The sequence below is a fragment of the Plectropomus leopardus genome, chromosome 18, assembly GCF_026936395.1.
Source record: "Plectropomus leopardus strain MGB_pleo_1.0 chromosome 18, ASM2693639v1, whole genome shotgun sequence".
Lineage (NCBI taxonomy): Eukaryota > Metazoa > Chordata > Actinopteri > Perciformes > Serranidae > Plectropomus > Plectropomus leopardus.
This window is the reverse complement of record NC_142193.1, coordinates 33,042,006-33,055,000: the sequence shown is the minus strand read 5'-3', so window position 1 is coordinate 33,055,000 and position 12,995 is coordinate 33,042,006. Positions and strand designations below refer to the sequence as shown.

At 43.6% G+C, this 12,995-nt stretch overlaps 2 protein-coding genes across 3 annotated transcripts in view; one reads left to right on the top strand and one right to left on the bottom strand.

The window, feature by feature from the left end:
- LOC121956833 (uncharacterized) overlaps window positions 1-4,419 on the bottom strand; it is a 10,595-nt gene extending 6,176 nt beyond the window's left edge. The window contains exons 1-2 of the mRNA XM_088069520.1: window positions 4,216-4,419; window positions 3,724-3,805 (exon numbers count right to left, since the gene is read on the bottom strand). The gene's annotated coding sequence lies outside the window, so the exon portion shown is untranslated. The remainder of the gene's footprint in view (window positions 1-3,723; window positions 3,806-4,215) is intronic.
- plppr2a (phospholipid phosphatase related 2a) overlaps window positions 1-12,995 on the top strand; it is a 193,218-nt gene that overhangs the window by 105,538 nt on the left and 74,685 nt on the right. The gene's annotated exons all lie outside the window — the stretch shown is intronic.

The following is a 12,995-nucleotide window of genomic DNA, read 5'->3' as shown; positions in this document are numbered from 1 at the left end:
CCACTGACCGTCTCCGTGTCACACAGCTGCAGCTGCTGGGCTGTCCGGCCATCCAGCTGCATATAATAACACCACAAATGGTCCGACCGCATTCTCAGATGATGTCAACCAGCAGGGTATCATGCGGACCCAAAAGGTGGCTTCTTACGCCAAAAGCACTGTGAAAGCAGCCGTATTTGACAGAATTTGACCAGACTGAAGAAGGACAAATGTAAGATCAGATTTGATTCTAACAAATCTATTTGGCTACCTAGCTAACATACGTTTGTATTATATTTTCAGTTTTATTTATACCAGAAATTAAGAGTGTTTGGTAAATGTAACGCTCTCTGTGTCTGGTTTTGGAAAGGTTAACAAAAGACACTACCCTCCAAATGCTTTGGATTCAGAGTGTCGTGCTCACTACAGCCCAAAAACCCAAAGCTTAACCAACCTGCTGTGCCTCGTTACCGATGCTAAGCTCTGATTGGACAATAGCTGTTTGCGTCTATTCTGTGAACAGCTTATTTCACAACAGAAACAGAGACATGACCAAAACAAACACACCGCACACTGAGCCTTCTGCCTGTGTTGACACAAACCAGCAGCTATCGCTCAGGGGATCGAGACGGCCGGCTCGCCACCTGGCAGCGCTCCTCTGCCACTTTGGCTCCTTCCACAGACCCAACAAGGCCTGTGGTGCTGCCATTTTGGATCTCGGTGAGGATGAGTCAGGCCGGCAGGCTGCTGTCGTCTGAGAGTGACAGTGAAAAGGTGTCACAGCTCTGCGCCACAGGCCCCTCAGACACGCTGCTCCCGGAGTGAAGGAACAAGCTGTCAGTCACGCCGAGCTGTGGCGTGAGCCGGAGTGACAACCTGAAACCTGACAATGGCCCCTTTTTTAGCCCCAAACTTTATTGATCCAGATCTGTGTCATGTGCGCATGCATAGGCCTCACTGTTGTTGAGAAGGACCAGAAAAACACACAGTCAGCAGAGATGCTATGATAATGTACTGTTAAGTTAGAGAAAGTGACAAATTGTGGCACAAAGCTGAAGCCAGTGTTGTTGTATCTCTAGGCTGAAGTCACTCAGCTGCAGCAGGGGGAGGGTCTGTCCCTGCCGCCAGCGATGCACTCGCCCCAAGGCAGCGGGTGGATGGAGAAAGCAGAAATGTGTTGCACGCTGTTTGTGTGGGAGGCTGTTACAGTGTGCACGGTGCAGCACTGGGTTTCACAGACACTTTAGGTTGTTATGTGTTGTTTATTTTCAAAAGAGCACGTCCTGCAGGGAACAGTGAACGTGATGCATAACGGCTCAGTGCAAAAATAATGTCCTTTTTCTGCTTTTCTTACATCACCACTTCCCCTTTTTTTAGTTTCTCTCAGTTTTTGACATCACCTGAGTGTTTTCAACATTGGAAAGAGTTTTAATGTAACCCTTTAACACCAGGATCAATGTCAGAATTTTTGTGCTGCATCCACACCTGAAAAAAAAGTGATTTCTTTAAAAAAAAAAACATGGAAAAGCAGCTTGGCTCGTTGCTTCTTTGTTGTCTTTTATTTGTTTGCTTTTTGCTGAAATAAATCTTAAATAAGATATTAACCCTTTAACATCTGGATCAACATCAGTTTTCTCTTACTGCATTCAGATGCCTTTTACTAGCATTTAAACCTCTGAAACCTGAGAAAATTGGTTTGATTTTTTTTCAAAAATATTGTGAAAAACATACTGAGCAACTCTGCAAAAATATCCTGCAAACTGAAAAAAAAAATTAGTGTAAGGTGACAAGGAAATGATGAGAAAACTAGCTGAGGGGGGTTATTTTAATATTAAAAACAAGGGAAAGATGTCCATAAAATTTTATTTATAATTCCCGTAATTTAAAAGAGAAGGTATTCCAATTTTTAGCACTTTCTCAAGGTCATTTTCTTGTGTTTTTATTTTTCTGTTTTTATTGCTTAATTTTCTCATAACCTTTTTTTTCACTGATTTCTTGTTAATTTTTGGCCATTTCTCATTGAGTTGCTCGTCCCATGTTTTTGATAGAAATCAAGCCAGTTTGCTCAGGTTTCAAAGGGTTAACATATTAACCGAAACAACATCCTGATAAGAGTAATTCAGAGTCATACTGAAGTTCAAGCGACCCCACCCTGAACACTTGGGCGAGGCGTTGGCTATGGAGCAGCTCAGTTTGGCAGAAGTCACATGACGTGAGGGTGGGATGCAGCGGTGGTCAGTTTTTAACATGAAGCAGCTGGAAAGAAAAGCAATGAGAGAAATGGGAGGGTCCCAGCCTTCAGTTTTCACAGCATTCACAAGAAAAGAGCTTTCATCGTTAAAATACAACCTAAGCCAAAAGACATGGGAGGAAGGCAGTGAGCAACAAAAGAAGAAGTAACCCAAAAATTAGAAAGAAAATAGTAAAAAGTACAAGAATATTACCTTAACATTAATAAAAACCTTTTTTCCTAGCTTTTTAGAAGATAACTTTCTGAATTTAGTAATTTCCAGCAATTTGTGTAGCATTTCCTACCAAGTCACTCATTGCCCTTTTACCCATGTGATGAAAGAAATCACAGCAATTAGCTCAGGGTTCAAAGGTTAAAATACTTGTGAAAGGCATCTGGAAGCAGCACAGTAAAAGTGATGTGAAGTGAAGGAATGTTTTAACATTTTTTTAAAAATTTGCTCGTGGACATTAGTTTTTCAAACACGAGTAAACTTGCTTAAACAGACTGCTTTCACATAGACAGTATAGCAGAGCTGTGTACACGGCTCTGCAGCAGAAGTGTGTGTGTGTGTGTGTGTGTGTGTGGATTGTTTTGATGTGACCATTCCATTATTGTGGATTTCACAACAGTTTTCCTAAAACATTGCAGTGCGTGTTGCAATGTTGCAGATGTTTTTTTATGCAATGAAATTGTGGGTGAATGTGAAAATTGAAAAAATAGTTACATTCTTTGTTGTTGTTGTCAGTATGAAAGGCAACATTTTTTATACCATGTTTAAACATTTTATTACTCCTAAACTGTTTTATTTTTCACCCACACACACACTCACACACACACACACAGTTTGTCTTGCAAGAAAGCAAACACGCCTCTATCATGTAGTGATGTCTACACAGTCACTTTACCACTAACCCCGCATATTTAATTGAACTCACCTTGATTCTTTTAACAAGTGCAATAGATCTGGATTTGTAGATTTGTCTTTTCTGTTGTCCATGCATTCAGCTATTCTCTAAGTGTGTTTTGCATGAGAAAAACTTTTGTCAGTCGATGTTGTTTGTGAACCACCGCAACATAGCATTCATAGCAATTATTTTGTCCCTGTTTTCCTGGAAAATATCAGGGACTTTCCTTGTGCGGCCCTTAGCAGCACTTTGTGTAGGTAAAGTGAGACATTTCTGTTGCACGTCTGCGTCTTCACAGCCAGAAACAAGGACGTGAGTTTGATGCCTTGTGGGAAACTACAATGATTGGTTAGATTTGCTGAAAAGTTGCATGACTGGACGAAATAAGAAGGGTGTGCAGTGTTCATTGGTTAAATCTGCGTTAATTGCTGTGACATTGCAGCATGCTGGAAGGATTGATTTATTGTGCATGGCATCAGTCTCCTCATTTAGAGAGCGAATAAGTCAAGTTTCCAAAACTTAAAAAAAAAAAAAGTAATGCAAAGTTCCAAATGAGAAAACTTAAAACCACAGAAATATTTTAAACGTTTAAGCAATTTAAATCACCTTTTTCCTTGGCTGTCTTCCACCACTCCTCCTCTGTGTCCCTCGTCAGCTGCGTCTCCTCTTCCTGCTGCCGACACCTCTCCTGTGACACAAGAAAAACTTAAATCCTTGAAGAGCAAACATGAGAAAAAAGAAAGGCTCTCTGAGCCAGTTTCCTGTCACTGTTGTTGAGGCGTGTCATCAAAGATAAGTAGACAGTTAAAGCAGAGGGAAAACTGGAGGAAATCTCAGCTGATAAGGCTGGCGCGTAAAATCCACTGTGTTGGTGTCCACTGCAGGACAGGACCTCCACAGTGCCGCGCATGCAGAGCAACACTCCCAACTCCACTCACTTTCCTACCACAGCTGTCACAGGAAATGTGAAAACTTTTGAAAGCAACAGACCATCCATGCTGCGTTTAGATTTACATGACTTGGAGGTCATTTCTGTTTTCTAAAACACACAAAAAAGACAATTGATGAAATATTTCCAGTAATGTTATCCGCACTTACCCCTCACTTACAAGAAGTCTCCCTGTAAGTTTTCTTTTAGCAGCAAAGAAAACTTGAGTTATTCCAACTAAAACAGCTGCTATGAGCAACAGGCAGAACTGGATCCAAGAACTCTGCGCTTATGTTGGTGGGTTACACCCGCTTTTTAATATCATTTCTCAGTAACACCCCTCTGCAGTCATGCAGTCATGGTCCCTGAAGACAAGGACGTCTTCTGTGTGAAAGCAAAGAGAGCCGGAGAGGGGTGGGGGGGGGCAGGGGTATTTTTAGGCAACGTGACGGACAGATTAAAGCGGGGAGATCCAGCTGGCAGAGCGCAGGGATGCCGAGAGAAATAGTTGAGTGACACAGCACATTGTCTGCATGCTGACACTGTATCTGTAGCCTTAATGTAAGCTGTAAACATGCCTGGGCTCTCTGCAGGCTCTCTGCAGGCCCTCACTGGCCCTCACTGGCCCTCTGCAGGCCCTCACTGGCACTCTGCAGGCCCTCACCAGCCCTCACTGGCTCTGCTCAAAACTTGCCTTCTTTTTTTTAATTTGAGGTCATGCCTGCTCCACTGCGGCCCTCGAACCTGTCATTTTACAGATTACTGATTTATCGGTCCAGAAAAGTAAAATGGGGGATGTTGTGTGCTCACTCACTTCAGGGGATGCAATATCAAGTGCAACCGTTCCACTGAAGCAACGTGAGACAATGTTGGTGCGCCAAGATTATTTTGACACGAGGTCAAAGTTCAAGTTGGTTTAAGGCAGCCTGAAGTGGACAGTGAAAGGGCGAAAGTAGAAACGGAAAGACAGACATTTCCACTACAACGGCTCACAGCATTTGTTGGTTCTTCTCTGCCTCGTCCGTGCCGGGCCTCAGAAGAGATAACAGAGATATGAAGTTGTTAAATGGATATTTTTTTTTCGAAAACATGATCCAAAATACAACAAATATGGATACTTACTGTAAAAGAAGTACTTTACAATATTGTAATTCCAGTTTAGTCTATGATGGATGCAGTAAACAGTGGGATTGATGATACGGTGTGTATTACGACAGCAGGACAAAAGTATTTTTTTCCATTAAAGAAAAAGGTAAATACTTTGGCAGCATTCAGTATCTCAGAGCTGATATAATGAGGAGGAGGTGAAAGGAATTATCGATGGATGGAGCAGCACTTACTAAAAGGGAGCGAGGAGGACTGATAAAGAGACTCTGACTCTCCACAGATATCGATCAGTTCACAGATTAAATATCGGAGCCTTTTCCAGGACCAGCCTCGGTTCAGAGAGGCAGAGAGAGGGGCAGACAGCTGTGGATAGATTTAGCTCACATTCCTCACATGCACTTTGAACGCTCTTTAACGTGCACTTTAGCTCCACCTGTTGAAGTGTTCATACCTGCTGTGGGATCAGAGAAACAAACGTAAGGGAAAGAAAAAACGGTAAAAGAAAGAAGAAAAGCTCATGTTCAATGCAGATCATCCTGTGAACTGTAACGCAGCAATTCTTTATCCAGGTTGTTATCTATTCAATTGAATTCTCTCCACAGACACGAGGGCTTAATATAAAGCAATGCTCGGCGCTTCACAGTCCTGTGACAGACTTCCTGTGCGCGTTACATCAAAGCATCTCGCTGCCGAGCACCGGCTCTTTGAAGTCAGCGGCTCCAGAAGCCTCAGAGATGTATCATCATTTAGCATTAATGACTGTTTGTTAGTTCACTAGAGATAAAGGAGACTCTGCTTCAGGCCCCACTCAGCGCTGCCTGATGAGTCAGTGCACCCCCCACGTAGAGAAACCGAACTTCAGATCTTACCAAATGAGGAGACGGCGTCGTGCTGAGTTTCTGACCCCGTGTGATCACTGCAGGCATGAGGACAGGATAATAGTGATTAGATAACGCTGCGACTGGCCTTAAGTGGGAATAAATATTACATTGTGAGTAGTGACAGTGACACGCAGTGACAGTGTGATGCTTTGGTTCCCCGCCTCTTTGACTGGTGTCCATGTGACCCCTTGTCATTACAGCCTGTATTATCCATCCAGCATTTAACACAAAAAAGCACCGTTTACACAAATACCTGAGAATAATCTCCCGTAAATCATGTTAGCACCCCTTCTGTTTCTAAAAGCATCAAAATAGAGCTTTTTTATTAAAAAAGTGCCCATGAAGGATCCTCCGCACCCCCCAACAGAGGTCCTAGTAAAGCACCTACTGCCCCAAAATCCTGAAAATGGTCTAAAATCCTACACATGTCCTTAAAGCCTGGCGACGTCCTGAAATCTTAGAAACATCTTGAAATACAAGAAATGTCCTAAAATCCCAGAAACCTCCTAAAATCCTTGAAACACTTATGTAGCTGCTGCGACTGGCCCCTGGCCTCCTGTCATTTTGCAAAAGTGGCCCCGACACAAAGCCAAAAAAAGATGGACGACGCGTCTCCACTAAACTCCACCATGCAAAAGAGAAGTCAAAATACCCGGGATACGACAGCGGCCATCTTGTGCTGCTAACGTCATTTGGAACCAGAGACCGCATGTTACCAATCTCGACTTCCTGCCAATATGCGTCCGACCAATCATGAGCAGCGTCGTTGCTTGTGAGCACACTGATTGGCACACGCAGTGTCAATCATGATGGTAAATCCCCTTTTAATGGCATCAAATAACCAAGTGAAATTAAAATCTAAAGAAAAACAAACACAAGGATGATGAGAACTACCATGAAGCACAGAAACCATACTTTAGAAAAATGTATTTGGCAAAAACTTTGAGTTTTAGTTTGGTCCGTTCATGAGCAAGGACGGGTTGGGCTTTATGACCTGTACTGCAGCCAGCCACCAGGGGCTGATCCAGATGTTTGGGCTTCACCTTTTGGGTGAGCTGTCATGTCCCCCTGATTTATACTCAGTCTGTGGTTGTTAGGGTGACTGCACGTCTCTGTGGAGCTGTAACGTGTCAAACTCACTAGTTTGAGAACTCAGTTTTGACCTGTTCTTACACTTGTTTTCCTTAAAAAAGAGAAAAATACAGCTGTCCATCTAAGTTTCTCCCTTCACCAAACCGAAACCAAATTCAGCTTCATTTCCTTGTTAACTCGTCGTAAGAAACTCGCTTCAGTCAAACTCGACGGACACAAAATAAAAGTCACCAAACCGCTTTATTAGTCAAGTAGTTAGTTAGTCCAATGTTCCAATAACCGCCCGCTCTGGTTTGGTTTAAGTACACAGAGTCAGATGTGGAAACACGCTGATCTACACACCGTTTATCCCGCCGTCGCCGCCTCTCAGCTGTCCTCTGAGCAGCAGCTCTTACTCTTTCTTCAGAGGCAGCTACAGTACATCATGCTTCAACAAATATGAAATTAATGGCAACAAATTGATTTGATAATCAGCAACAAATAAATCAGCAACAATGTTGATAGTCGTGGAAATGGAAAAAAAATGCAGAAGAAATTGCTAAGCTAAGCTAATTGCATCCATACTGTTAAGCTCCATCATCTTTAAGTGGCATTCCTTTATATTTATATACATTTTTATACACTTTGCAGCTGTTTGCACATACTTTTTTTTATTGCCTTTAATCAAGAGGACAGTGTGAGCGTGAAAGGGGTAGAGAGAGAGGGGGAGACATGCAGCAAAGGGCCGAGGCCGGACTCGAACCCGCGGCCGCTGCGGCGAGGACACAGCCTCTGCACATGGGGCGCCGCTCTATCCACTGAGCCACCAGGCGCCCCCTGTTTGCACTCTTTAGTTAGCTGCTAAACTGCATTTTGTTGTCTCGGTCGACTGCAGTGACAATAACATCCCACAAATCCCTGCAGCCAGGCTTCAAAATCTTCAGGAAAGCCTTCCCAGAGGAGCAGAGGCTGTTCCAGCTGCAGATTAATACCCATGGTTTTGGAGGGCATCGGTGTAATATTCAGGGGATGTAAAAGGTTGAAGGCAAAGTGGAGATGAACGCAGTACGGAGTTGCAGTTAGACGAGCTGTAGCGGCAGTGACAGTGAGGAAGTATGACTTTATACACTCACTGACTGAACTTTGTCACAAAAAAAACAAGTGATTCGGGTTAGGGTTCGGCAGAGACCAGCGCACAGCGGAGATCAGAGGAAACACAGAGATCCAGACAAATAAGATCTGTGACACAACAACAACATCCGCAGAGTCCGCAGGAGGTAATTGGTGTGCAGCATCTTTGGGGCACATAAAGGAGGAGTGATGAGGAGCCGGAGGAGGAGGTCTGCTGGGACTTTCTGTTTGTCTGAATATGAGAAAAAAGATGTGTGAGAAGCACAAGGTCACTGACGCCCCCGAGGGAACCGCTGTCTCCTCATGACAGCAGCCTCGGCACATACGTGCACACACACATGTGCAGCCTTGCGGGGAAAGAATATGGATATGATCCTGTATGTGGGCGTGTCGCCCGGAGGTTAATGAGATCAGAAGCGGCTGACAGCCGTGGTGGATATGTTGTTGGCAGCGTGGCCACTGCTTCACAGACACCCTTCTTCTCATGGTCGCCCTGCGGGAACAGGCTGATGTGACGGATGTCTGAGACCGTACGTATGATGATGAGGAGGGTGCAGACTAACAGAGTGAGGATGAAGAGGTTTGGAGCATGAAAATGAAAAAAACAGATGTGGACCGAATTCCACCGAGGTTTGTGACCCCGGAGAAATCCTCACGGTCACAAGGACAGAACAGAAAGTCTCTGAGCATCACATGATGCTCATTCAGAGCGTTCAGGAGGCTGCCAGTGTGTGTCTTTATTACACAACACGACTCAAGCAACACGCATGTAAAAGCAGTGTTTTCTGAGGGATTAGTGCATGCTCCAAAGCCTAGTAAGAATGCACATATTATCAAAGTTAAGTCTACTGAAAAATCTACAAAAACCTGAGTGAAAATCAATGTTCCCAGCTATAAGAAAAGAGTTTAAAACAGCTCATTTTGAGGATAACAGCATTTCTCCAGACTGTGTGGGCGTGGCAGACCACATTTTGATTGACACCTCCTCGGATCCCACCTTTGTCAATGGTCTCTCGTCTCAGTGACAACAGCCATTGAGCAGACCGTTTCCACCGTTTCTGGCCACGTTGTCAAGTGACACCGTTCGTGCGTATTGGGTGTCCCATGTGGACACGCCCAGTGCCTTCTGGCCATCTACCAGCATACAGTAAAAAAGGGCTCCGATTCTGTCCACCTGCGTCTCATTCGACACCGTCAGAGCACTGCGTGTGGATGCAGAAGGTGGCTTTTGGCATCACACTGGTACACCGGACACACTGACGGAGGGCCGCTATTTGACGAGGTCAGAATGATAACGGGCTGACCGAACAGCGCTCCAAATTTACCAGCAGTCCAGTGCAGTTTTTGATTTGCATCGTCCATATTAAGTGATATAAATGGGAGATAACCACGCCCAAATCAACCCAGTCTCAGGAAACTGTGAGAAAACTAAAATGAGGCTCATTTTTTGTGCTTTTTATGACACATGTAAGACCCTAAATTACATATCAAGAAAGTTTTAGGTGATTTGGGTTCCCAGAGGCTGTAAAGATTTAGGTCAAGTCATCAGTATGTATGTATGCAGAGCTCCATGTTGGAGAAACGTTTGCATTCCTTCTGGAAATGATATAACTTGTTTTCTATCCAAAAGCTGACAGACTTTGATAGATGATTTAAAAAGTATAAGAATCAATATGGACTTCAAAAGTGTTTTGTTATGCAAAATAATGTAGAAGAAAATATGCGATTACAAAATACCATTACTCGGGATTTTTAACTATTAACTATTATCTATATAAATTCAACCATGTGACGAGTTGAGATAAGAGTGTGTTATATTTATGATGAGAACATAAAGAGGGCAGGTCTGTAAAGTGGAGACTCGTTCCCACAGAACCTGTTTTCAATTATATCTGTATCTAGAGGTCAGAGGTCAAGGGACCCATGTGAAATGGCCATGCTGTTTTTCCATTGCCAACATTTAGGTACATGGTTGGTACCACTGAATTCAGCAGGACTTCATCTTTCATATTATCATCACATCGTCAGTCTCACTTAAAAACTCAGACCAAAAAAAAAAAAAAAACGCATTAATTTCTGACTTTAATCACATCACGATGAACCTGTTTCCTCTGACAGCCTCCTTTAGAACAACACTTCTTTTCTGTTTTAAAAGTGCTGAATGTACCTGATTTATATTTTATAAATGACCAAAGTCTCATAAATCAACAGAGTCCGTTAAACTGTGAACTTGAAAAAGAATTCGCCTCTTCATTAAAAGAACGTATGCGGGAAGCCTTCACCTTCCTCACAGAGCCGGCGCTCTCTTTTGGTTTTGATCTTTTCTTACGTCCTTCTTTGTATTAGGACCGCTGGAAGCTGCTGGCTCGTACAAAGTGAAAATGTTTACTGACGCAGTTTAAAGTGCACGTGGGGCAGAGAACACAACAGTGAGAGGACTGCAGCACGCAGATACGCAGGGATGTGTTTGATGCTCAGCGCTCTCAGGCTGCGTTTGATGTCCACAAATGGAATCAAGAGAAACGAGGATATGACGTCCTCTGCTCCAGCTTTTGGGAGTTCTTCTAAATTGCAAAGGAGGTAAAATAAATGGCAAAAATATTTAAAATGTCACTCTGTCCATTTTAGTGCCCGGTCACAGGGGGGGGTTCAATATGGCCTTTTACAGCTGTCATTTCCTTTTAACACGCGACTCGCTGTTCAGGTCTGCTGAGAAGTGACGAGAGTGGGTGAGAAGTGTTTGAGCAGCAGTGTTACACAAGACATCCGACGCTGTTTGCTTCTGGTTTGAAAGGACAACAAGGGCACCTTCTCTTCTTTGCAAGAAAGAAAGACAAAGATATGATGAGGAGGAGAACATTTTTCTGCAGGGTACAGCTGCAACAATCACTCAAGTAAATGAGTGATTAATACAAATTTAATTGGCAACTGATTTGTTTTCTTTTTCTTTTTGGTGGTATTCATTTTTAGGTAATTTTCTTATTACTTTTACTATGTTTTTTGCCAATTTTGAGGTCATTTTTTTTGCCTTTTCCCTATGTTTATGAAAGAAATCAAGCTGGTTTGCTTGGTTAGGCGTTTTTTGGGGGTTTTTTCTTCAGAATGCTTGAAAAAAACATTTTAAATGCTGCACAAAGCACCACAAACACTTAGAAAAGGAACATAAAATAATAAATTCAGCTCAAAATTAGTGGAGCTGACACAGAAATGACCAGAAATGTTGGCGCCAACATCACAGGAATACAGTACCGAGATTGTTAGAGGTTTAGCAATAAATCCCAATATTGAATATTACAACTAAAGGCCAAGAAAGCATCAACGACAGGGGTTAAAATTCATGAACAGTGGCATGTCAAGTGTCAGCTACTGTCACATCTAAAATAAGACAATAGGTAAGTTTCTGTTACAGATTTGTGCCAAACTTAAGTAATGTTATCAAAATGTCTCAAACTCATCGTGGAGCTGACTGTGTTTCCACTGAGTGATGTCATGTGACTTCTCCTCTGGTGATAACATCCCAGTAACCATGGCGACGGATGTTCAAAACATCAGCAGCTTTATTTCTATTGCAGCCACCGCACTAGCCGTCATTATTTCCAATCCAAGGCCACGTAGGCGTTTTTATGGAGCCGTGATGGAAAGGTGAGCCCCTTATAAGTGGGAGGGGCCACGTATGAGGGATTTCTGGGAGATTTAGTCCACGATTTCACAGAGGAATTGTGGGTTAAAAACTTTCTCAGATGCAATAACAGCTCTTGTAGCTCCTGCTGCATCATGAGGGAGCCAGTTCCCTCATGAAAAATTTCAAAATTGATGTGTTTCCATTAGTCGTGTTATGTTCCTAATTTCAGTTTGCACGATTTGAGGATTAATGGAAACCCGCCTAGTGAGTACAAGTTGAGAGCTACATCAGCCCTGAATAATCCAAATATGAACTCAGAAAAGTGACGCACAGGAAATGGATCTCATCTCACTACATTACAGAGAATATTGTGTTTGGCACAACATGGCCCATTTCGATGTTGTGAGTAATGAATCCGTGCTGAGCAGTAACTGCAGAGTTTCAGCTTCATGTCCACGCTGGATGTCATCTGTCAGACGTTAGGAGGGAAACTGGGCGGCAGCTTCCTCTTAGCTGATACCAGAGAGCCTCAGAGGAGGGTTGACTCAGATCAATGTGCTCTTTGTCAGGGACTTCCCTGCAGCACACACACACATGTGAGTGTGCACAACACACCCTTCAATAATTCGGATATCAGGCCATATTTCCTCCTCATCATCGTCCAGTCTGTCTGTGTGTTTTTTTGCACATTTATGTCGCGTCCTCCTGGTGGAGGTACTCATGCTCTTTGTCTTGTTTCATGGTTCATATTGTGTCTTTACTTGACACTTGGAGGTGCTCCTCTGCTGTCAGATGGGTTTATCTTTGCCGAGTTGTCATCTTGTGGCACAGATTGTGAGCCATCGTGTGTGTCTGCTCCCTTCAAAGGCTGCGTGCAGCCTGATGTCAGTGTGACTTACTTCATCATTGGCTCACATCAGCATCAAAGCCGCCGCAGACGAGGCCGCCGCTGCAGACGAGGCCGCCGCTGCAGATGGCTGCTGTGTGCTCCCTCGCCTCGTTCGTCTGAGAGGCTCTGTCAAGTGCTTGTTAATTAGAGAGAGGGGACGCCGTGCTACCCAGCAGGGTGAGTCTCCAGTCTTGAGCCCCTCCCTCCTGCTCAAACACCACATCAGTGAATTATGATGTTGCTCACTGT